The sequence below is a fragment of the Diaphorina citri genome, unplaced genomic scaffold (genome assembly GCF_000475195.1).
Source record: "Diaphorina citri unplaced genomic scaffold, Diaci psyllid genome assembly version 1.1 scaffold1189, whole genome shotgun sequence".
NCBI lineage: Eukaryota > Metazoa > Arthropoda > Insecta > Hemiptera > Psyllidae > Diaphorina > Diaphorina citri.
Window position 1 is genome coordinate 15,562 of NW_007378618.1, and position 24,275 is coordinate 39,836.

The 24,275-nt window shown below is 40.8% G+C and overlaps 1 long non-coding RNA gene across 1 annotated transcript in view; it reads right to left on the minus strand.

Moving 5' to 3' along the window:
- Positions 1–1,428: 1,428 nt before the first annotated feature.
- The window catches only part of LOC103514631, a 51,429-nt gene continuing 28,582 nt past the window's right edge, over positions 1,429–24,275 (minus strand). The window contains exons 3-4 of the long non-coding RNA XR_541659.3: positions 22,007–22,073; positions 1,429–1,501 (exon numbers count right to left, since the gene is read on the minus strand). This is a non-coding gene — a long non-coding RNA (uncharacterized LOC103514631). The remainder of the gene's footprint in view (positions 1,502–22,006; positions 22,074–24,275) is intronic.

A 24,275-nucleotide genomic window follows, 5' to 3' on the forward strand; every position in this document is an offset into this window, starting at 1 on the left:
CGGTATAGCCTGAAAAACCGGCCAAAAGCGGTCAAAATTACCGCCGACCAATGGGCACCTATCTCAACTAAACGTTTTTTTTTTTATAGATTTTTACGCTTTGCATACTAAATTTCAAGTCTCTAGCTCTTACCGTTCTCGAGATATTTTGTTTACAGACAGACACACAGACAAGACAGAAGGACAGGCTCTAGGGACCTCAAAACGTGTTTTGGCACTAAAAACTGACCATCGAAAATTTGACCCGATCACATTACTTTCCTTCCTATAGGATAAGGAATGTAAAAAAAGGGGGGGGGAAAGAACGAGGGAATAAAGAAAGAGAAATGAAGGAAGGAGAGGAAGAGGAGGAAGAAGAGAAAGAAAACGAGAGAAGGGGGAAAGAACGAGGGAATAAAGAAAGAGAAATGAAGGAAGGAGAGGAAGAGGAGGAAGAAGAGAAAGAAAACGAGAGAAGGGGAGATAAGGGGACAAAGGATTCAAAGGAAGTAGAGTAGAAAAGGCAATATGTGTAAAGAGGGCTAAAAGCTTTTAGGGGGGAGAGAGAACGAAGGAATAAAGAATGAGAAATGAAGGAAGGAGAGGAAGAGGAGGAAGAAGAGAAAGGAAACGAGAGAAGGGGAGATAAGGGGACAAAGGATTCAAAGGAAGTAGAGTAGAAAAGGCAATATGTGTAAAGAGGGCTAAAAGCTTTTTAAAGTCCACAAAACGTTCCGTTTATTCTCAAATCTCGTGACAATTGATTCTCTCATGCAAATGAACTGGCACAACCGAATACTATTGACCCAGAAACAGAGACACTAGATGGTAATGCCTTTAGCCTGATTTACAAATCGATAACCCACTGAACAAGGACAATGCTGAAAATGCGGTTTGTATACCTATGTGGACTTAAATTTGGGACGTTTTGGGTGGGTAAGATACTAATAACTGTGATCGTTCTTGGCAAATCAAAAGAATGTCACTTAAAAGTTTGGTTCAAAATCAAACAGGCCTGCCAGTCCTCTAGGGTGTAGTAGCTCACCCTCCGACTGTTTGGCCTTAAAGTAATATTGAAGGGGCATTATAGTAATATTAAAGGGCCTTAAAGTAATATTGAAGGGGCATTATAGTAATGTTGAAGGGCCTTGTATAGTAATATTGAAGGGGCATTATAGTAATATTGAAGGGGCATTATAGTAATATTGAAAGGGCATTATAGTAATATTGAAGGGGCATTATAGTAATATTGAAAGGGCATTATAGTAATATTGAAGGGGCATTATAGTAATATTGAAGGGGCATCATAGTAATATTGAAGGGGCATTATAGTAATATTGAAGGGGCATTACCTTGGAGATAAGTTCATCGTGACTAGCTAGATGGGCTCTACAGTGGACACAAGAATAGGTCCTGTGACAGTTGGGCAGATAGGCCTGGAAAGTTTTCACCATGATATTGGACAGCTGCTGGGTACCGCCATAGGGGGAGAGAAGGGATGCGTACGCCGTTCCTATTGAACCTGGAGGGGGCAAACGAAAAAGGGATGGACGTTAGAAAACAATAAAATTGAACCTGCGAAACGGACATTAGAAAACAATAAATTGAACCTGCGGAACGGACATTAGAAAACAATAAACTACACCTGCAAAACGGACATTAGAAAACAATAAACTACACCTGCGAAACGGACATTGGAAACATGAACATTTTGGTTCGAAATTGCAAAAAAGAAAGAACGAAAAATAAAAAAAAAATCTGCCCAAAAGCGGTCAAAATACCGCCAAGCGCAGCAACCATCTCAACCAAACGTTTTGTGTTGCATCCTTGTCACATTTGTGATAGGAACCCAGAATATAGCTACAAGTACATAGGAACAAAGAATATATGTACATAGCTATATCTGAAATAAACATAGGTACCCAAAAAACTCAATATCCGGGATGTTAAACCCGATAGCCTGAATAACAACAAAGAGTACGATAATAGAGGCACGTACGTATGTCTAACTTTTTTTTGACAGTCTGAAACCTCAATAGAGAGGTTCGGAGAACGTGTGTGTGAAGACTGGAGGATACCGGAACCATAGATCATAGAGTAGAGCAGAGGTTCTCAAACTGGGGGGCGTGGAGACAAATCAGGGGGGGGGCGAGCTTTTCCTATAAAAAATCAAATTTATACCAAAATTACCTACCAGGTACTTAGTCTCCAACTCTAGTATCTTGAGATACGTCCAGCGTAATCATATCTTGACTTGGCGGGGCGCGCTCCTTAATGTATATTAAACGCCTAGAAAAATATTCTGATTATGCCGCGCTAACTGCTTGAGCCACTGAGGTTGGTTCGTTTTGTTATTTCATAAAACCTATAAATAGGTAACCTACTTACTTGAATATAAAAAAAATCTCAAAGTTTCAAATTCTCGTTTTGTTATTCCATAAAACCCATAGGTAAAAATAATATACCGAGGGGTTGGGTAAGGTAGGGGGGGGGGGCGCGAAAAATGGGAATATGCCCAAAGCGTGACAGGATATACCTATCCTTGCCCTGGTGCATTCGACGGCATAACTACATAATACCCTTATAAATACAGTGAGCTAAGATCTGAAGTAGCAACCACAAAGTGGTGGGAGAACCATCAACCATTTCGCCAGCACCTGAGAGCTCCTCACTGGAGGGCTCGTCAGACTGTGTTTGGCCGGCGCTCAGATTATTATTGACGGTAAGATCTACCTTTCATTTTCCTCCTAATTCTCCCAGGGTCTTGGATCACCTTTGACTATTTTGAATACTATTCTATCTTGTTCAAATGTCTCAATAATAAATGAACAAGTAGCTCATCTTGAATTAATATTAACTTAATAAATATTTCTCATTATAATAAATCACCCCATAATAAAACAAATAACTGTTCATTAATTTCCTCAATCGAAGTGTTTTCATTTATCCTCTCGCCACGGGCCAAATAACCCCGTGACAAAAGTAAAAAGAGGTGTGACAGAGGGAACTGTAAGTGCTAAGGTCTTACCGTCCCGAAAGCGAAGAGAGAAGGAGGACAGGATAGGAGAAAGCGCCGACCCGTCTGAACACGGGAAAAGGATAGGAAGACTATCAACAACAGGTCGACTGTATACTGTAGAGCAGCGACTGTATACTGTAGAGCAGCGAAACTGTAGATTAATAAATATTATGAAAGTATTTGCTTAGAAAAAAAAAATACCTGGCACTTGACTATGTGTGCTCATCAGGTATCAGGTAGACCTGACAGACGTATCTTTTCAGACGTACCTGTCAGGTCTACCTGATAGTGAGTGGCTGGCCTAAGAAACAGGCCTGCATCCTATAGAAGCCGAGATAATGGTCCTACAGATCTGATTGTGATGTGAACTCCTCAGTCGCCATTGTGTACTAATGCTAATTCCTCTGCTGGGACAACTTTAACCTTGGACTAACAAGTAACCTAGTCACGTGTACATCTGTTCACATATGTGTATGGGTCTATGGGTACTACCCAGACTAACCATTGGGTAGTCTTTATAATAATAATAGACTCTTGAGTGGAAGGCAACCACTAGGCGAGGTTAACGCCATAGGCGTTTTCTACCACCTAACCCTTAGAGCTCCATTATTATGTGGTCAGATTCTCAAATAAATGAGGATAAAATTCCATACCTCGGCTGGGATCGAACCCACGCCCTCCTGTTTACCAGGCGAGCGTCTTGACCACTATGTGTATGGGCACTACCCAGACTAACCATTGGGTAGTCTTTAATAAATAATAGAAAATAGTCCTTAAATATACTGCTCGAATAGGAGGACTAGAGTCCCTTTAAACCAGCAGTAACCTACTACTATTATTGTGGTCAAAGTCTCAAAAAATTAGGGCAAATGGGAAATAAATACCGAAGGGTGGCACAAAAAAGTGCGCTTAACATTCCAGAGGGAGTAAAATAGAAAAGGAGAAAGCGAGAAAGAGAAATAATAATAGTGCTTATTTATACTATTTATACTACTCGCATAGGACTGAAAAGTCCCTATACTCCAGCAGTAGGCTACTACTATTATTGTGGTCAAAGTCTCAAATTATATTGAGGATGAAATTCCATACCTCGGATGGGAATGAACCCACGCCCTCCTGCTTACCAGGCGAGCGTCTTGACCACTACACCACCGAGACAGATGAATTTCCACTGCTTAACCAAGACCTATGCCCTAATAGTACACCTAAACAGGCGTTATTCGACCAAAACAGCCTGCCTCGGTGGTGTAGTGGTCAAGGCGCTCGCCTAGTAAACAGGAGGGCGTGGGTTCAATCCCAGCCGAGGTATGGAATTTTATCCTCAATATAATTTGAGAATTTGACCACAATAATAGTAGTAGCCTACTGCTGGAGTAAAGGGACTTATCAGTCCTATGCGAGCAGTAAAAATAAGCACTATTATTATCATATAGGTAGGTACCTACGTAGGTAGTGTTTACATAAAGCGGAACTTTGAGCAGGGATGGGCATACAGTTAACTTTCCCTGAACGGATGACTTTCGCCCTTTTCTGAGCCTCAACACAAAAGTTAACAGCAGAAGTCTAAATATATGTTAGCTATCTATATTTATAGTATGTACCAGAAAGAAGTGTACCTATATTTATAGTACCAGCATGACAAGAAGTTACCTCTACACTACCTGAAACCATAATTACTCCAACACATTGTGAGCCACTATACTAGGTTCAGCAGGGGATGACAGTTTCAAATCATGCGAGAAGCTGGGGGGAAAACTGTGACGCCAACAGTAGTCTTGAGGCGTGTCCACTGTCCACACGCTGTCGACGGCCGTCGATCGACCATCCATTGACGTGAATTTAGTGTAAATTGATGTTGATCGACGGGATAAAACTATCTATACTAGGTTCAGCAGGGGATGACAGTTTCAAATCATGCGAGAAGCTAGGGGGAAAACTGTGACGCCAACAGTAATATAATAATAATAACAATAATAGTGCTTATTTATATGTACTACTCGCATAGGACTGAAAAGTCCCTTTACTCCAGCAGTAGGCTACTACTATTATTGTGGTCAAATTCTCAAATTATATTGAGGATAAAATTCCATACCTCGGCTGGGATTGAACCCACGCCCTCCTGTTTACCAGGCGAGCGCCTTGACCACTACACCACCAATGTACCCACACTTTGCAAGTGAATAACTGTGCCAATAAGCCCTTGAGTAGAATAACTCACACCACCAAGGTAGGGGGGATTGTAACTGCTAAGGTCTTTCAGTCCCGAAAGCGAAGAGAGAATGAAGACTGGGTAAGAGAAAGCCAGCCGTGCCGAGAACGATCCTTACATGTCTGTTTGGGATAAAATCCGCCCCAGGCGGGAATCGAACTTGCGACCTAGCACTTACAAGGCATTTGACGCACTACCAAGCAAAGCCTAACCAGGCTGGTCTTCTCTGGTTGGAACCAGTATAGGGCCAGGCAAAATAAGGTCGTTGCACTCACTCAGTATACAACTGGCTAAGTCGATATACCATGCTAGTGACCTTGACGATAAAGATGACCGAAGAATACACTGAAGAAAGGAATAAAGACTTGAGAAGAATAGGAAGAAGAGGAGGAAGAGGATAGGAGAGAAAGAAGGACTAAAGAAAAATAATTAAGTAGAAGAAGAAGAAGAAGAAGAAGAAGAAGAAGAAGAAGAAGAAGAAGAAGAAGAAGAAGAAGAAGAAGATGATGATGATGAAATGAAGAAGGAAGAAGACGAGAAGAACAAGAAAAAAAGAGGAAGAACAGGAGGAGGAGGAAGAGGAGAGGAGGAGAAGGAGGAGAAGTAGGAGGAGGAGAAGTAGGAGGAGGAGGAGAAGGAGGAGGAGAAGGAGGAGGAGAAGGAGGAGGAGGAAGGAGAGAAGAAAGAAGAAGGACTAAAGACCAAAAGAAAGACTAGAAAGAGGAATGAGAAGAAAAGACTTGAGAAATAGAATAAGGAGGGTGAAGAATAGATAGAGAGCGAACTGTAACAACGGAGGTCCTATCGTCCCGAAAGCAAAGAGAGTAGGACAGGATAGGAGAAAGCCAGCGTTTCCCAGTATGAACCTTATCTGGTTAGGTGATTAGAATGAAGTTCGCCAAGGGGGGAATGGAACCCGCGACCTAGCACTTACAAGACAAATACGCTACTCTCCAAGTTAACTAGGCTGGCTAACTGACTTGGTATTTGTTTTGCGTCTGGTACAGGTGTGCACAAAGTGCGGCCCGCGGGCTCCTTTCGTGCGGCCCGCGAGCTCATTTCGATTTTTAAAGAAAAATCAAGAAAAAGATACATTACTCAAAAAGTGTCGAAGAAAATGAAAATGTGTTAAGTGGATTTTTATTATTTTTCTGAATGGTTATAAATCAAAAATACGTCAAATTTATTGAGTTTCGGACTTCATCTTTTGAAAAAAAAAAAAAAAAAAAAAAAAAAAGCCTCGGGCCAAATTTATTTTGTTTTTTTTTTTAAAAAAAGGGGGGGGGGGGAAGAACCCCACCGAGGTAGGTAGCGCCTTGACCACTACACCACCGAGGTAGGTAGCGCCTTGACCACTACACCACCGAGGTAGGTATTCCATACCTCGGCTGGGATTGAACCCACGCCCTCCTGTTTACCAGGCGAGCGCCTTGACCACTACACCACCGAGGTAGGTATTCCATACCTCGGCTGGGATTGAACCCACGCCCTCCTGTTTACCAGGCGAGCTCCTTGACCACCACACCACCAAGGTAGGGGGGATTGTAACTGCTAAGGTCTTTCAGTCCCGAAAGCGAAGAGAGAATGAAGACTGGGTAAGAGAAAGCCAGCCGTGCCGAGAACGATCCTTACATGTCTGTTTGGGATAAAATCCGCCCCAGGCGGGAATCGAACTTGCGACCTAGCACTTACAAGGCATTTGACGCACTACCAAGCAAAGCCTAACCAGGCTGGTCTTCTCTGGTTGGAACCAGTATAGGGCCAGGCAAAATAAGGTCGTTGCACTCACTCAGTATACAACTGGCTAAGTCGATATACCATGCTAGTGACCTTGACGATGAAGATGACCGAAGAATACACTGAGGAAAGGAATAAAGACTTGAGAAGAAGAGGAGGAAGAGGGAGAGGAGAGAAAGAAGGACTAAAGAAAAATAATTAAGTAGAAGAAGAAGAAGAAGAAGAAGAAGAAGAAGAAGGAGATGATGAACAGAAGAAGGAAGAAGACGAGAAGAACGAGAAAAAAAGAGGAAGAACAGGAGGAGGAGGAGAAGGAGGAGGAGAAGGAGGAGGAGAAGGAGAAGGAGGAGGAGGAGAAGGAGAAGGAGAAGGAGAAGGAGGAGGAGGAGAAGGAGAAGAAGGAGGAGGAGGAGGAGGAGGAGGAGGAAGGAGAAAAGAATGAAGAAGGACTAAAGACCAAAAGAAAGACTAGAAAGAGGAATGAGAAGAAAAGACTTGAGAAATAGAATAAGGAGGGTGAAGAATAGAAATAGGAGGAGGGGGAAGAGAAGAGGGGTAGGGTGAGAGGGAGAGAGATATAAAAAGATAGATAATAATTAATAAAATAATAGTTAATACTCTCTCCCATTATGAAAGAGAGGGAAAGAGAGAAACATAAATCCCAATTAGGAGTAGGAGGGAGAGGGAGAGGGGGAGAGAGAGAGGGAGAGAGACAGAGAGAGAGAGAGAGAAAAAAAAGAGATAAACTTTGAACTTTAAAGTTTTACATGTTGCGTAGTTTTTTCCCTCCTTCTCTCTCTCTCTTCCCCCTGATTTGGAGTAACTATATTACGTGTATTATTGACCTGATAAGGGAAGTGATAAGCAAATGTTGCAATAACTCTGACGACTTCAGTTCTATTGCTAGTTCAAGGTCCTGGGTTCGAAGCTTTTACATGATTTTTATTTAACTTGAGACCTATGAGTGTTTGGGACAAAACTGGCCACAGTAAACTCTGTGAGTCACTTCTGCAATTTTTTTTTCTTTTTTTTTAGGATAAGGAAAGTAAAAAGGTCATGGGACCGAATTGGCGTTCTTCCCTTACATTAATTATTACTATCACTCTAATGATAATGACCTGATTACCAATGACCTAATCAGTGATGAACTTGAACACAGATAAGACCCTTTATCTTTCTTATTGCACGTAAGTAGGGACATGTATTTTTAATATTGTATACGTAAGTAAATCAGTAATATAGAGATATAGATACTTATAGTACAATATTTTAGACGTAAATACAATGATATGCATAGTATTATAGTACATTATTTCACGTAAGTGTGTACATCTTCAATATTACATTGCACGTAAGTAATTCAACACATTTTCAATACATGTACGTAAGTACCTACCGCACAACAAAGGGGAGATATGGTGCGATTAAAGCCCGATTTCCACACTGAAACCACAGTACGTTCGGTCAAAGATTTGACAGGTGACAAAGCATGGAGAGATATGGTGTGATTAATGTCCTATTTTCACACTGAAATCACAGTACACTCAATGACGGTCAAAGAGCATGGTGAGATTAAAGCCCCATTTCCACAATCCAGATCACGCTCCAATCAAAATACATCCAACAAATACTGTACAGTATTGTATACTGTACAGAGAAATGCAATACCTTCTCATTACTTTGGTAATAGAAAGTAAAAAATGAGTGATGTGATGGGATGCCACAAGTTTTAGAAGACTTGGGGGGTGGAAAAACTCTATTACTGAGTTTTTTTGCCTGATTTCAGGTGTTGGCATGCTGTATTAAAGTGTCAAGCATCCTGATATAGAATTTCCTTTTAGAGTTCCGGATCATCGTCACTCGATTGGTCTGGCAGTACAGCAACCTAGTTTTTTACTTTGTTTTCATTTATCTACCTACGTCTAGAAAAAGTTCTTTTTTTTAAGGTTTGACAGAGGGAACTGCAACTGCTATGGTCTTATCGTCCCGAGATCGAAGAGAGAAGGAAGACAGAATAGGAGAAAGCCAGCCGTATCCCATCAGGATAAAATCCGCCCCGGGCGGAAATCAAACCCGCGGCCTAGCGCTTACAAGGCAAACGCACAACCAACTAACCTAACTAGGCTGGCTTAGAAAAAGTTTTATGAACTCCACAGAACAGAGTTTCAAGAACAGAAACAAAGTTTATCAAACAAACAGCTGATGCGCAATAACCCAAGACAACAGCTGTAACCAAACAAGATGTTGTAGAGAAGAAAGAAGGCCAGGATACCTCGCTCACCCACATGTTGGCATGTAAAAACTGTTAGCAACACAAAGAAACAAGATACCTCTCAGTCTGAGTGAAACCAGATGCAATCCAGAACCAGAACCAACCAGAGATCCGGACCAGCAGACATAGAACTACAAGTTCTATCCACACTACACGAAATTTGATTTTTTTTTTTTTTTGAAGAGGTTTGACAGAGGGAACTGTAACTGCTTTGGTCTTATCGTCCCGAAATCGAAGAGAGAAGGAAGACAGGATAGGAGAAACCCAGCCGTTCCGAGAACGAACATTATCCCATCAGGATAAAATCCGCCCCGGGCGGGAATCGAACCCGCGGCCTAGAGCTTACAAGGCAAAATCCGCCCCGGGCGGGAATCGGACCCGCGGCCTAGCGCTTACAAGGCAGACGCGCTACCAACTAAGCTAACTAGGCTGGCCACGACATTTGAAACATCGACACTTGAAGATTTGATACAAGAATGACGTCTTGAAAATCTGGAGGTTGGTGGTTCGAGTTCACAAGTCATAAAATCGAGCGTAGTGTATTAAGCGGGAATGACGTTTGTGACGAGCATTTATGCTTAAAACACTATTAAAATTCCTTCCTTCCACAACAAAAACGAAATATAGGTTATAGGATAGCGATAGGCCGTGAGAAATATATCGGTCGTTTTTACATCAAACCCCTCCATTGTACGCTATGTCCAAAGCTGAACTTCATAATGGGGGAAAAGGAGTAAATAGAACTTTATATCGACGAAAATTTCGAAAATGTGGGCATATGTACCAACCACTTGATATCTAAACTTGAAGATAGATTTGTGAAGCTTATAATGCAAAAACTAGCAGGAGACGACAGAGGACATTGTTCTTCCTGCAAGAACCTAACAAGGAGAAGAAACGAAGAAGAAATAAACAAGCAGGGTCCGTCCCTCCGGGAATTTTTTAGCCCGTAGTAATTAGAGAAAATCAGTACCTATGTACCTACCTAATTTGTTGAACCACTACTCTCAACTCAGTAGAGTAGAATAGAGTAGAGAGTAGAGTAGAATAGAATATACCTAGTTTATATTATTTTATATGTTTATTCTGCCCGAATAGGACTGAAAAGCCCCTTTACCCCTAGCAGTCTAAAAGTCTAAAGCTCTTGGATTAAGTAATCTGATTGGTTCATTTTTAAAATTATCAAAAATTTGACCCAAACAAACGCAAAGGACGGGTCAACCACTAGTATTTTATATGTTTACTCTGCCCGAATAGGACTGAAAACCCCCTTTACCCTAGCAGTCTAAAAGTCTAAAGCTCTTGGATTAAGTAATCTGATTGGTTCATTTTTAAAATTATCAAAAATTTGACCCAAACAAACGAAAGAAAAAAAAACGATAGGCACTTTAGTTCATAAAGCGACGATACAGGATTATTAGGTACATAAATTAGTAAATTATGCTGATTTCGAAGTAGAATCATAGACTTTCAAACATGAATCCTCTAATTTTCCGGTTAGGTACTTACTTTGTAGTTGTAAGTACATATTACATTATGTACGTGGTATACTCAGGACGTTTGGTGTACCGTAACATGTACCGGTACTGTAGTACCTGTACCGTAATATCGTGGTACCGTCCCGTAAGTACGGTACCACGGTCCGTTGAAATATTATTGACCGAAGGCGATTGAACGAAGCAAGGTCTACGTACATTTCAACACGATCGTCGATAGGCACTTTAGTTCATAAAGGGACGATACAGGATTATTAGGTAGGTACATAAATTAGTAAATTATGCTGATTTCGAACTAGAATCATATTAGACTTTCGAACATGAATCCTCTAATTTTCCGGTTAGGTACTTGTTACTTTGTAGTTGTATGTACGTAGTATAATCAGGACGTTTCGTGTACCGTAATATGTACCGGTACTGTAGTACCTGTACCGTAATATCGTGGTACCGTACCGTCCCGTAAGTACGGTACTACGGTCCGTTGAAATATTATTGACCGAAGGCGATTGAACGAAGCAAGGTCTACGTACATTTCAACACGATCGTCATTTGTCTTCCTTTGCCCTTCGCTTTTCGGACAATAAGACCTCCGTTGTTACAGTTCTCTCTATTAAACCCCTGACAAAACCCCCTCTAAAAATGTAAATATTTTCAGTGGACATAATCAGTGCCAATCCATTTTACTTGAGTGCCTTTATTTGTCGACTGTCATAATATTATGTAGGTACATATTAGTTATGTAATATTACGTATCTATGTATTTATTATGGTTATATACCTATATGTACATGTACCTATCTATTTATTATAGTTATGTAATATTTATATGCATGTACAGTACATATTAGTCATTCGAGAAGCTTCATTTGTTTATAGAGAGATGCACTTAAGTGACTGACAATGCCACTCAATGCGGTCTTGATAATGAAGTGCTGACCTTAGCCTTACAATCTGGAGGTCACTGGTTCGAACTCGGCACAGACGGATTTCTATCACATCCAATCAATCGCGTCATTTTCATTCTAATCATCGCGTCGCATTTAATAGATCAGTTGCGCTTACTTGGGTGATGTTTCGAAGTCATAGAGGAGGAAAAATGAGGACCAACGGAATTTTTCTTTTTCTTCTACGACTTGTAGATACCGAGATAAATCGATTTAAAAAATACCGGTAAATCGTGAAGTTTGACGTCACGGCATACGCTCCCGTAGGTGATGACGTCATAATTCATGACTCCCGCTTCGTTTGTTTGTGCGCAGTTTGACGTGAAATCTGACGTCACAACTCTTTGAACTTTTTCATTAGAACGGCAATTAAAAAGCCCGATTTCCACACTGAAATCACAGTACGTTCGGTCAAAGATTTGACAGGTGACAAAGCATGGAGAGATATGGTGTGATTAAAGTCCTATTTTCACACTGAAATCACAGTACGTTCGGTCAAAGACGGGTGACAAAGCATGGAGAGATATGGTGTGATTAAAGTCCGATTTCCACACAGAAATCACAGTACACTCAATGACGGTCAAATAGCATGGTGAGATATGGTGCGATTAAAGCCCGATTTCCACTATCCAGTTCACGCTCCAATCAAAATACATCCAACAAACACTGCACAGTATTGTATACTGTACAGAGAAATGCAATACCTTCACATTACTTTGGTAATAGAAAGTAAAAAATGAGTGATGTGATGGGATGCCACAAGTTTTAGAAGACTTGGGGGTGGAAAAACTCTATTAAGTACTGGGTTATTTTGCCTGATTTCAGGTGTTGGCATGCTGTATTAAAGTGTCAAACTTCCCGATATAGAATTTCCTCTTAGAGTTCCGGAACATGCCAGACCAATCACTCGATTGGTCTGGCAGTACAGCACCCTAGTTTTTTTACTTTGTTTTCATTTATCTACCTATGTCTAGAATTTTTTTTTTTTTTTCAAGGTTTGTTCTATTCCCGCCCTGGGCAAACTTTATCCTAAATAAATCGCGTTCGTTCTCGGAACGGCTGGCTTTGCCCTATCCTGTCTTCCTTCTCTCTTTGATTTCGGACGTTAAAGCCTCCGTTCTTACAGTTCCCTCTATCAAACCTCTATTCTTCTTACCTGGGAGGAGGAGTGTAAGTTTTGAAGGAGAACTGGGGTCCCATCCAAAGTCTTCTGTGAGGACCTGCATGGGTTATAATTTCCACCTGAAACATAATCCACACACAAAGGAGGCAAGTTAGACCAAAGAAACAAATATTTTACACCAGAGCCATACAATGCAATCATTTTTTTTTTCTTTTTTATATTGTATACAGGGTGGTTCGTGATTTTCGAACCACGCTTATATCTCAGAAACGGCTGGGGATTAAGGAATGAAATAAACGGCATCATGTAGATGAAATTTTGATGATTAAAATGGCTTTTTTTAAATTTGCAATTTTTTTTGCAAAATGGCCCATTTTTTGCCAAATATAGGTCACTCTTATGGGAACCCCTATTTTTTATTTAATTTTTGGAATCAGCATAAAATTTTAATTAAAAAAATGTATTCACTCGAAAAAATTTGCTCTGCAAAAATTTGCACAAATCGCGATTTTGTGTGCGTCAGTGACCCCAGATTTGATGAACAACGCAGTTGGTCCTGAGTTAGAGCGAAGAATGCCTTACTGTGTACAAACAGATGGATCTCATTTTGAACAGCTTTTATAAATTTGTTTGTTGTTGTTGATTGTTGTTGAAATAGTTAAGTGAATAATACAAAAACTAAAGAAATAATTAAGAAATTGTTTTTCTTTCTCACAGTGTACAGAATTTTTGTAGAGCAAATTTTTTCGAGTGAATACATTTTTTCAATTAAAATTTTATGCTGATTCCAAAAATTAAATAAAAAATGGGGGTTCCCATAAAAGTGACCTATATTTGGCAAAAATGGGCCGCTTTGCAAAAAAATTGCAAATTTAAAAAATGCCATTTTAATCATCAAAATTTCATCTACATGATGCCGTTTATTTCATTCCTTAATTCCCAGCCGTTTCTGAGATATAAGCGTGGTTCGCAAATCACGAACCACCCTGTATAGTGTGCAAGTCACCCATCCATTTATTGGCCTTTTTCGGCGTAGCTTAACATAGGTGACGCTAAAACCGGTCTTAAATCCTTAAATGATCGACTGAAGTGTTATCTAAAGCTTTCTCGCTTTGAGTTCATAGGTCGTCGCGACAAATTTCGAGATCAGAGCTCATTTGTGTGAGAAAATGTGAAAAAAATCCCCCAAAAACCAGTTTTTTTGGTTTTTTGGCTTTATGGTTTTCTGGACAAAATTTGCACCACCATTTTCGTGATCCTGGTAAAAAGACCTTTAATTTGATATATAGGTCGACTAGGTTTGGATAAGTCCTTCTATGGGGACAGACAGACAGACAGACAGACTGACGGACAGACCGACACCGAAGCGAATACAATAGTCCGTCCACTATACCTTTTATTATTAGTAATAATAAAGGAAGGACGGACTAAAAAGAAGAATAAGGAGAGAAAAAAAAACTTGAACCAATGTTGTTTGAACTGAATTGTGACTGAAAGGTAACCGAAGTGCAATGCACCAAGAACACATCGAGAGGTAAAAGAACGAATTAAACCATGGAGACCAAGAACCTGGGAAGAGAAGCAGAAGAAGAACAAGAAGAAAAAGAACAAGAACCACCAGAAGCAGAAGAATAACGAAGAAGTAGAAGAACGAAGAAGAATAAGTTTTGTGTACGTTTTAGCATTGTTAAATCAAACAGATTTAATTCAAGATTTCAAGAAAGAGAAGAAAGAGAGTCGAGCGGATTTCGAACACAATCAAATGTCTTCTGACAGTTTCATTTGTCCATACACGGTGGGTTTTGAGTCAGCTATGTGTGATACATTCCACTTGAACCAATGTTGTTTGAACTGAATTGTGACTGAAAGGTAACCGAAGTGCAATGCACCAAGAACACATCGAGAGGTATCCCATGATTAATTCACCGGGTATGGAATTGATATTCAAAGGTGACTTGGAAAAGTTCATACTGGATAAATAATCACGCAACTTATTGCTGAGAGGTAGAAGAACGAATTAAACCATGGAGACCAAGAACCTGAAAAGAGCAGCAGAAGAAGAACAAGAAGAAAAAGAACAAGAACCACCAGAAGCAGAAGAATAACGAAGAAGTACCTAGAAGAACGAAGAAGAATAAGTTTTGTACACGTTTTAGCATTGTTAAATCAAACAGATTCAATTCAAGATTTCAAGAAGGAGAAGAAAGAGGAAAGAGAGTAAAAGAAGATAAGAAGAAAGAGGCAGATAAGGAATAAGACAAATAGGAAGGAGAGGAAGAAGAAGCAGGTTCTTAAGAAGATGTTCTTCTTAATTGAGAGTAAAAGAAGATAAGAAGAAAGAGGCAGATAAGGAATAAGACAAATAGGAAGGAGAGGAAGAAGAAGCAGGTTCTTAAGAAGATAAAGAGGAAGAAGAGGAGGAGGGAGAGGAGGAAAACGAAGTAGAAGTAGAGAAAGAAGAAGACAAAAAGGAAGGAAAAGAAGCAGAAAAAGTAAAAATAAAAAAGCAGCAGAAGAAGAAAAAGGAGATTTGGCAGAAAGAAGAAATCACTGGGCATAAGGAATCGAGAGAATCGAGGTTTGCGCAGTCAGAACAAAAGGAACCTCTCCAACATACGTATCAGAGAATACTCTCAATAATAGGTAGTACCTAGTTATACACCTATATTACCAGAATACCTACTCTCAAGAGTACCTACCTATACCTATTCATTCTCCGAGCAGAATATATGAAGGTATTGTAGGTACTTCTCCCGAGAGGTAAATAACGACCTAAAGAGTACCTACCTACCTACATACATACCTATTTGAGTAGGTAATGTAGGTATTCTGTAACTAACGACCTAAAAGAGTCGAATGAAAAGAAAGCAGAAAAAGTAAAAAAAAAGCAGAAGTAGAAAAAGAAGACCGGGCAGAAAGAAGAAACAATCGAGGCATAAGGAATCGAGAGAATCGAGGTTTGCGCTGTGAGAACAAAAGGAACCTCTTCAACCTATCACAGAATACTCTCCAGAATACCTATTTCTACTCTCAAGAGTACCTAGTTATACCTAGGTACCTATTAAATTCTCCGATCAGAATATACATAGTACCTACATGTTAGGTACTTCTCGTGAGGTAACTAACGACTAGGGTTGCCAACCGTACGTTATTTCCCGGAACAATCCGTATTTTTGTCAAAAATCAAATGTTCCGCCGGAACACACCTTTGTATATCACAGAATACTCTCCAGAATCCAGAATACCTATTTCTACTCTCAAGAGTACCTAGTTATACCTAGGTACCTATTAATTCTCCGATCAGAATATACATAGTACCTACATGTTAGGTACTTCTCGTGAGGTAACTAACAACTAGGGTTGCCAACCGTACGTTATTTCCCGGAACAATCCGTATTTTTGTCAAAAATCAAATGTTCCGCCGGAACACACCTTTAGGAGGAGGAGAAGAGGAGAGGAGAGGAGAGGAGAGAAGAAAAAGATGATAAAGAATAGAAAAGAAGAGAAAGAGGGAGCTGATTCGATTCCCTGAACTTTATCCAAAAATCACAACCATATAAACAGATCGTTCTCGGAACGACTGGCTTTCTCCTATCCTGTGCCCCTTCTGAAATCACAACCCCACCTGAGGATGGTGTCCGCAGGTTGAGCACCACTGGTTTAGGTACTTGGGAATACTTATTCAGAGTACATAATATTATGACAAGTCGCAGATCGTATAACATTCGTAGCACATGAAATATATGAATATATTAAAGAAGATCACAGAGAACAAAGAAAATATAAGTACTTATAATACTTATTCGGAGTAGATAATATTCTGACAAGTCGCAGATCATATACGTGGCATTCGTATATACTTAGCAGTCGCGCCCCTTCTGAAATCACAACCCCACCTGAGGATGGTGTCCGCAGGTTGAGCACCACTGGTTTAGGTACTTGGGAATACTTATTCAGAGTACATAATGTTATGACAAGTCGCAGATCGTATAACATTCGTAGCACATGAAATATATGAATATATTAAAGAAGATCACAGAGAACAAAGAAAATATAGAGACTCTATTCCGGAAATTATAGGTAAGTACTTAGAATACTTAGAAGTAGATTAACAAATTATTGAGCCTAATTGGTCGTGTCAGTTGTCTCTAACCTAAATGACACCAGAAAGACCCTAAACGCCTAAACTGTCAATACAAGAAGCTAAGAGATTATGAATAGACCCTAGGGTTAGGGTCTTCGATTGTTAATAGGAGCTAAGTATTATTGGTGTCCCACAGGGCCGTAGCCAGGATTTTATCAAGGGGAGTTAGGGGGTAAGAGATTATAAATAGACCCTAGAGGTCCTTAGATTGTTAATAGGAGCTAAGTATTAATAGTGTCCCACAGGGCCGTAGCCCGGGTTGGATGCTCGAAATTTTCCGAGTTGAATCGATGATTCGATATTGTCTGATAACACACGATATTGACACAAAAAGCCCACTCTGACGTGACGCTTAGGTAAAGGGGCAGCCCCAAAAGATAGATTAAGCGAGGAATCTTCTACCCTACCCGAGTATCACTATGGGAAAACCAGCCTCAGGCAGCTCAAGGCTGTTTGACTTGTAATCCGGGGGACGGGGAGTCATGTAATAAATTAATCGCTATATATCTCCCTTGCTTTAATCCTACATCAGTGTCCACTGTTAGGGTCAGCTCTCCTTGTTCGCAGGTGATAAACTCTTCTATTTTGGGTGTCAGCTTCTGATAGTCCGCTTTCTTCCAGTCTTTTCTTCTGTTGCCGCCACCAGGTTTGCTTGGGCCTTCCTCTTGTATGTTTTCTTGGTAGATTCATACTTGGAGCTTTATTGACCATAATATGATCTGCCGGTCTTCTTTTAACGTGCCCGAACCATCTCAGCTGCTTTTCTTTTAACTTTTCTTCAATCGCTCTAACTCCAAAGCTTCCCCTGATGTAGATCGCTGATCGGGTGAAACTCACAAGTGGGAACGCGGGTTCTTATCATCAACTTTTGATAAGTTCTCTAAAATCACTTTAGAATTTCTCAACCAAAAAGTCTCGGAGTGTCTACCTTTCAGGTGTCAACTACATAATATCTTTCTGATGCTAGTGGCATAGTTATAAATCTTCTAAGACTGTCACTTTGGAACGTACTGAATCTCTAGATTCACAAAATATTGAACCTAGACTGTAACTTTAGAACCCACTAAGAACTTTATAGATTACCAAAATATTGAACCTATAGCGACTGTCACTTTAGAACCTATTAACTTGTATATTATGTAGATTTAGATTAACAAAATATTGAGCATAATTGGTCGTGTCAGTGACTAGAAACGTGTTGTCACTGTTGTCTCTAACCTAAATGACACCAGAAAGACCCTAAACTGTCAATACAAGAAGCTAAGAGATTATAAATAGACCCTAGGGCGAGGGTCTTCGATTGTTAATAGGAGCTAAGTATTAATAGTGTCCCACAGGGGGCCACAGGGCCGTAGCCCGGGTTGGATGCTCGAAATTTTCGGAGTCTGGCCTCAATCTCCGAATAGGAGGAGGAGGAGCAAAAGGAACCATCTTTCTTTTTCCTTGCATTTTCCCGTGTACAGACGGGGTCGGCGTTTTTCGTCAGCCTCTCAATCAGCCCTAACTAGGGTGATTGCTTTGGGCTGGCATTTGGTTTTGGCTACAAATTTTACGAGGGGATGCCCTCAACCTTTGCTATTTTTTTAGCAAGGGAAATTCAGGCTAGTATGGAGTATACCGAGTTTCAAATCCCTCAGCCAGACCAAGCTGGTCTACTGTCTACTCCCTGTTTAACGCCCCCAGCCAGACTAGGAGTCTGGCCTACAGTCAAAGAGAATAAAAAGACCTTTAATTTGATATATAGGTCGACCAGGTTTGGACAAGTCCTTTATGGGGACAGACAGACCGACAGAGTGACAGACACCGAAGCGATTACAATAGTCCGTCCCTTATACCTTTTTATTACTATTGTAATAATAAAGGAAGGACGGACTAAAAATGAAGCTAGAGGGGGGCCGGGGCCTCTCGGTCCACTACATACGGCCCTGCTTTGGAGGACTAGACGACAAATAGAAACCAAGTATTATTAGTGTCCCATAGACATAGCCTGAAGGTTTGGTGATTAACACATTCTAATTATTTCTCTACGTGTGGCTCCAACTATAAGTATTTAGTTTTTTAGTCCGTCCTTCCTTTATTATTACAATAGTAATAAAAAGGTATAAGGGACGGACTATTGTATTCGCTTGTAAAAATCAGCCCAAGCTTAGCCGTCAAAACTTCCAACTGAGGCCTTTACTCCAGCCGTAGGCTACTAGTACCTATTGACTATCATTGCGGTTAAAGTCAGACAAATTTTCATAGGTTGAACTGTAATTGAACCCACGCTCTCCTGTTTACCAGGCGAGCGTTTTGACCAGTACTCCACCATTTTCGAGACAGGTTTTAAAAAAATATGTATGACAATTTGACAATTCCATGTTCAATCTTACGTACCTATTCTTGAGAGTTCATTGCAACGGTCAATACATTAGTTAGACTTACTTTATCATGGACACTCGTTGCTATCTTGAAAGCCCAGAAGAGGTTACGTCGTAGACCAGCCGCGGTCTGTTCTACGCGGTCTACCGCGGCTGTTCTACGACGTAACCTCTTCTGGGCTTTCAAGATAGCAACGAGTGTCCATGATAAAGTAAGTCTAACTAATGTATTGACCGTTGCAATGAACTCTCAAGAATAGGTACGTAAGATTGAACATGGAATTGTCAAATTGTCATACATATTTTTTTAAAACCTGTCTCGAAAATGGTGGAGTACTGGTCAAAACGCTCGCCTGGTAAACAGGAGAGCGTGGGTTCAATTACAGTTCAACCTATGAAAATTTGTCTGACTTTAACCGCAATGATAGTCAATAGGTACTAGTAGCCTACGGCTGGAGTAAAGGCCTCATATTAAAGAGAGAGAGAGAGAGAGAGAGAGGAGGAAGGAGGAAGTGAGAGAGGTAGAAAATAGGATAAAGGATGGAGAGTATGAAAGGAAGAGAGGAGAGGAAAATTATAGAGGGACAAAATGGGGTCACCCGGAAACCCTGGGAGTTCTCATCTACATAATATCTAATATACATAGAACATACATACATAATATCTAACACTCGTATTTATGAACAAGAATGATCGTTCTTAGATCAGTCTCAAGTCAAAATTGACCAATCAAATGCCTTGAGACTATGCTTGGCACGAACTTAAGAGCCAGCATTTTGTTCATAAATATGGGTGTTACTCTTGTTGACTACAATACCACCGAGTTATTGAGGTAGGTAGAGATTTCATGGTTATTGGGGTGGAAAAAAATCAAGTAGATTCAATACCATTCCCCCCTCCCTCCTTGACTAAGTTCCATGTTTTTGATCGAAAGGAATAAATTTCAAGTTTCCAAGTTTATTTATTTCTATTTATTTGCACCAAACAGCGCAGCGTTGCGTTGCATGTTGCATAGCCAGATATGAAAAGAGAGAAAAGAAACAAGAAGAAAGAAAAATGAAAGAGAGAGGGAGGGAGAGAAGCAGAGATCAAGGGAGGGAGGGAGGGAGAGAGAAAGGTTAAAAGAGGGGAAATAAGGGGAAATTGTGAACTTGCACCCCCACGCCGTTGCATGTTGCATACCCAGAGATATATCTCTCTCTTTGTCTTTGTTTATAATTTTCTAAGGATTCCCCATTGAGCTCTCTCTCTCTCTCTCTCTCCCTCTCCTCTCCCTCTCCTCTCTCTCTCCCCTCTCTCTCTCTCCACTCTATCTATCTCTATCTCTCTCTCTATTTATCTCTTCATTGCTCTATCTCTCCCTCTTTCTCGATCCCTACCACTCCTTGTACCCTTTTATAACAGTGACCTAGTTTCAGAGAGGAAATAGATTGGAAAGGAGCGAGTGAGATAGAAGAGAGAGAAAGATAGGAACTCTCTCTCTCTCTCTCTCTCCTCTCTCTCCCTCTCTCTGTCTCTCTCTCCCTTTTTCTCGATCCCTACCACTCCCTCCCTCCCCTTCTCTCATTTGTACCCTTTTATAACAGTGACCTAGTTTCAGAGAGGAAATAGATTGGAAAGGAGCGAGTGAGATAGAAGAGAGAGAAAGATAGGAAGAGAAAATAAAACGAGAGAGAGAGAGGGGGGGAGTGGGAGGGAGGGGAGAGAGAGAGAGGGAGGAAGAGGGAGAGAGACATGATGATATTGGAAAACATTAGATTTAGAGAAATGCTTTTCTATTGGATCAGCAAATCTCAATTATTCTCTGAAAAACAAATCTCTCTCTCTCTCTCTCTCCTTCTCTCTCTTTGTTTCCTTTCCAATGAGATTATAGGATAAAAAGGACTGCAAAAATGAGAGAACAGAAAGAGGGAAGAAGAAAGCGAAGAGAGATTAAAATGGCGGAAGAGAGAGAGAGAGAGAGAGAAAAAATGGAAAGAAAGAAAGAGAGAGAGAGTTGAGAAAAAATGGAAAGGAAGAAAGAGAGAGAGAGAGAGAGAGAGAGAGAGTTGAGAAAAAATGGAAAGGAAGAAAGAAAGCTAGCCGAAAGGTGATGACAAACTAGAGAAAATATCTCTTTTATTGGCCATACCCCAACCCTGGTCTCTAGCAGTCAACCATCGTGAGGACTTGGGCTTGATCTTTTCAAGAAGAGAGAATCCTTTGAAACTATCAGCTAGCTAGGCTGGAAGGCTGGTTAGGGTTAGCTGTTCTTATCCCTGTTTATGGTCCCACAGCCAGACGTTAGTCTCCTTCTGTTTAACGTCCCCTAGCAAGAGAAGACTTGGTATGTGGAGATAATAATAATAATAGACTCTTGAGTGGAAGGTAACCACTAGGCGAGGTTAACGCCGGAGGCGTTTTACCACCTAACCCTTATTGGTGGTTCGAGTTCAAGTCAAGTAATAAAATGAAATCAGAAGAAATGGACTTACGGCGTTTCAACTAAGACAACTTTCTCAGGCTAATAGAGCGCGAGTGACGAAACCTGGAGAGAACCCTTTGAAACTATCAGCTAGCTAGGCTGGTTAGGGTTAGCTGTTCTCCTCCCTGTTTATAGTCCCACAGCCAGACGTTAGTCTCCTTCTGTTTAACGTCCCCTAGCTAGACAAGACTAGGATGTGGAGATTGGTGGTTCGAGTCCAAGTCAAATAATAAAATGAAATCAGAAGAAATGGACTTACGGCGTTTCAACTAAGACAACTTTCTCAGGCTATTAGAGCGCGAGTGACGAAACCTGGTGGTGAAAATCTGAAACAAAAGACAAGAATAGACACACATTAAACATTTTTACCCATTATTTCAGGGCTGTGACTCTTAAGAAAAAATAATGGATTCTAACCAAATGGTTGCTCGTCAGAGTAGGGTAAAACCCCCTATTCGGCCAAGGTGTTTATTCGTCACTGCATATAAAGTGACGTTAAATTCCTTGAAAATGGGTGATCGGGGCTGATTTAAAGGATTAGCCTAAGACTTTCTCTATTATGAACAGGGATCGGCAATGCTTCCAGTTAGGGCTACCAGGGGATCTTATAGTTGCGCCCTATAAAGCCCTTTAAGTTTGGTTAAATTTTGGATTCTAAAGGACACTCTGTATTCCCCGTAATATAGAGTCACCCTGTATATTATGGAAATAGATAGGGTTGTGTATAAAATAGAGCACAAGGGGGTGGGGGGGTGTATTCAGAAAATTGAGATCAAAACTCAATGTGGGGAAAATAGAGGTTGAAAACTAGAACTAGTAACAGAATAAAACCAGGGGGAGGGAGAGGGAGAGGGAGAGGGAGAGGGAGAGGGAGAGGGAGAGAGGGAGAGAGAGAGGGAGAGAGAGAGAGAGAGAGAGAGAGAGAGAGAGAGAGGGAGAGGGAGGGAGAGAGAAGAAGAGATAAGGAGAGAGGGGGAGAGGGAGAGAGAGATGAAAAGAGAAAAATAAAGAAGAAGAGAGGGAGAAGAATGAGACAGAAAAGGGAGGGAAATATCAGACGGGACAGAGAGAGAGAGAGAGAGAGAAAGGGGGGAGCAAGGGAAAAAAGATAAAAGATGAAAAGGGAGAGAAAGCGAGGGAGAAATATGAATAAAAGGAAAAGAAAGAGAGGGGGAAAAATAGAAGGGGGAAAGTATGAAAGGAAGAGAGAGGAGGAAGTAGAAGAGGGAGAGAAGGAGGGGAAAGATGGAAGAGAGAGAAATATCACAGGGAAGACGTAAAGAAACGTGGGAGAAAAGCGACAAAGAAGAGGGAGGAATAATGAATAGAACGGAAAGAAGGAACGAAGAGGAGATGGGGGGAAAAAGTAAAGAAGAAAAAAGAGTATTAAAGAGAGAGAGAGAGAGAGAGAGAGAGAGAGAGAGAGAGAGAGAGAGAGAGAGAGAGAGAGAGGGAAAATAAATACATACGAATTTATGCCCAAATCCATTAATAAATAAATACATAATTATGATTTACTGTCCGAAACCATGTATTAGGAGGCCTATATTGGAGAAGGTTGAATGTGCGTATATATTATAAAGGTTAGCATGCGTTCATGGCATGACTTGTCAAGGTCGATGTTACATATTAAGGACCGAGATAATCCGCGGTGGACCAACGTATAGAACATACGCGAACAATCCTAAATTAAATAGGTACCTACATCATGTTATGTACTAGTACTCATTAGGGTCTCGCTGGGGAACGTTAAACAGGGAGTAAACCAGCTTAGTCTGGCTGGAGGAGTTTAAACAGGGAGTATTTTCCAAACTGGAAAATACCAACTGCGAAATAATGTAGGTGCGAGTTTTATTCTGTGATTTGCTTTCCAAGATTCCAAGTCCGGTTTTGTCTGGATTTGATTAATCTCTTTTGATATAGTTCCTATTCCTAATACAAGATACAAGCCACTCGCCCTCACACTAAGCTTAGCCAGCAATCCCAGCATGTGAGGGGCCGGGAAAAAACAGCAGCTCGCGAATGCCCAGATGATATTATAATGCCCAGGCCATATTATAACCACGTAAAAGGAAAAGCTTCTAATCTAGGAAAAGCTTCCTCCGAACTACTCACCAGCTAAACTTAACACCCAAAGAACGCAGACTTGAACTTTGGAACCAGCAAGTACAACAGCCCCTGCTTGAACTCGAAGAGGAACTACCTACTGGGAGCAGCCAACCATTCCTAACCTGGAAGGCCTTCGGTCCGGAGTCTCCTGCTGCAAATATAACAAAAAGCTATGGGGGTACGAAGAGGATGCAACCTGCGGATGCGGCAGTGAGCAGACGCATGAACATCTCCTGGTATGCGGCCAAATGGAGACGACATGCAACTCACGCAGATCTCACTTGCGGCAAATGAGAGGGCAATTACGTCTCAAATTACTGGGAAGGAAAGATTTGATGAGAAAGAAGAGGACACGGAAAGTAAGTAAGTAAATAACCACGCATACGCAGCACGTGGCTACAATTCAGTGGTTCGTCGCC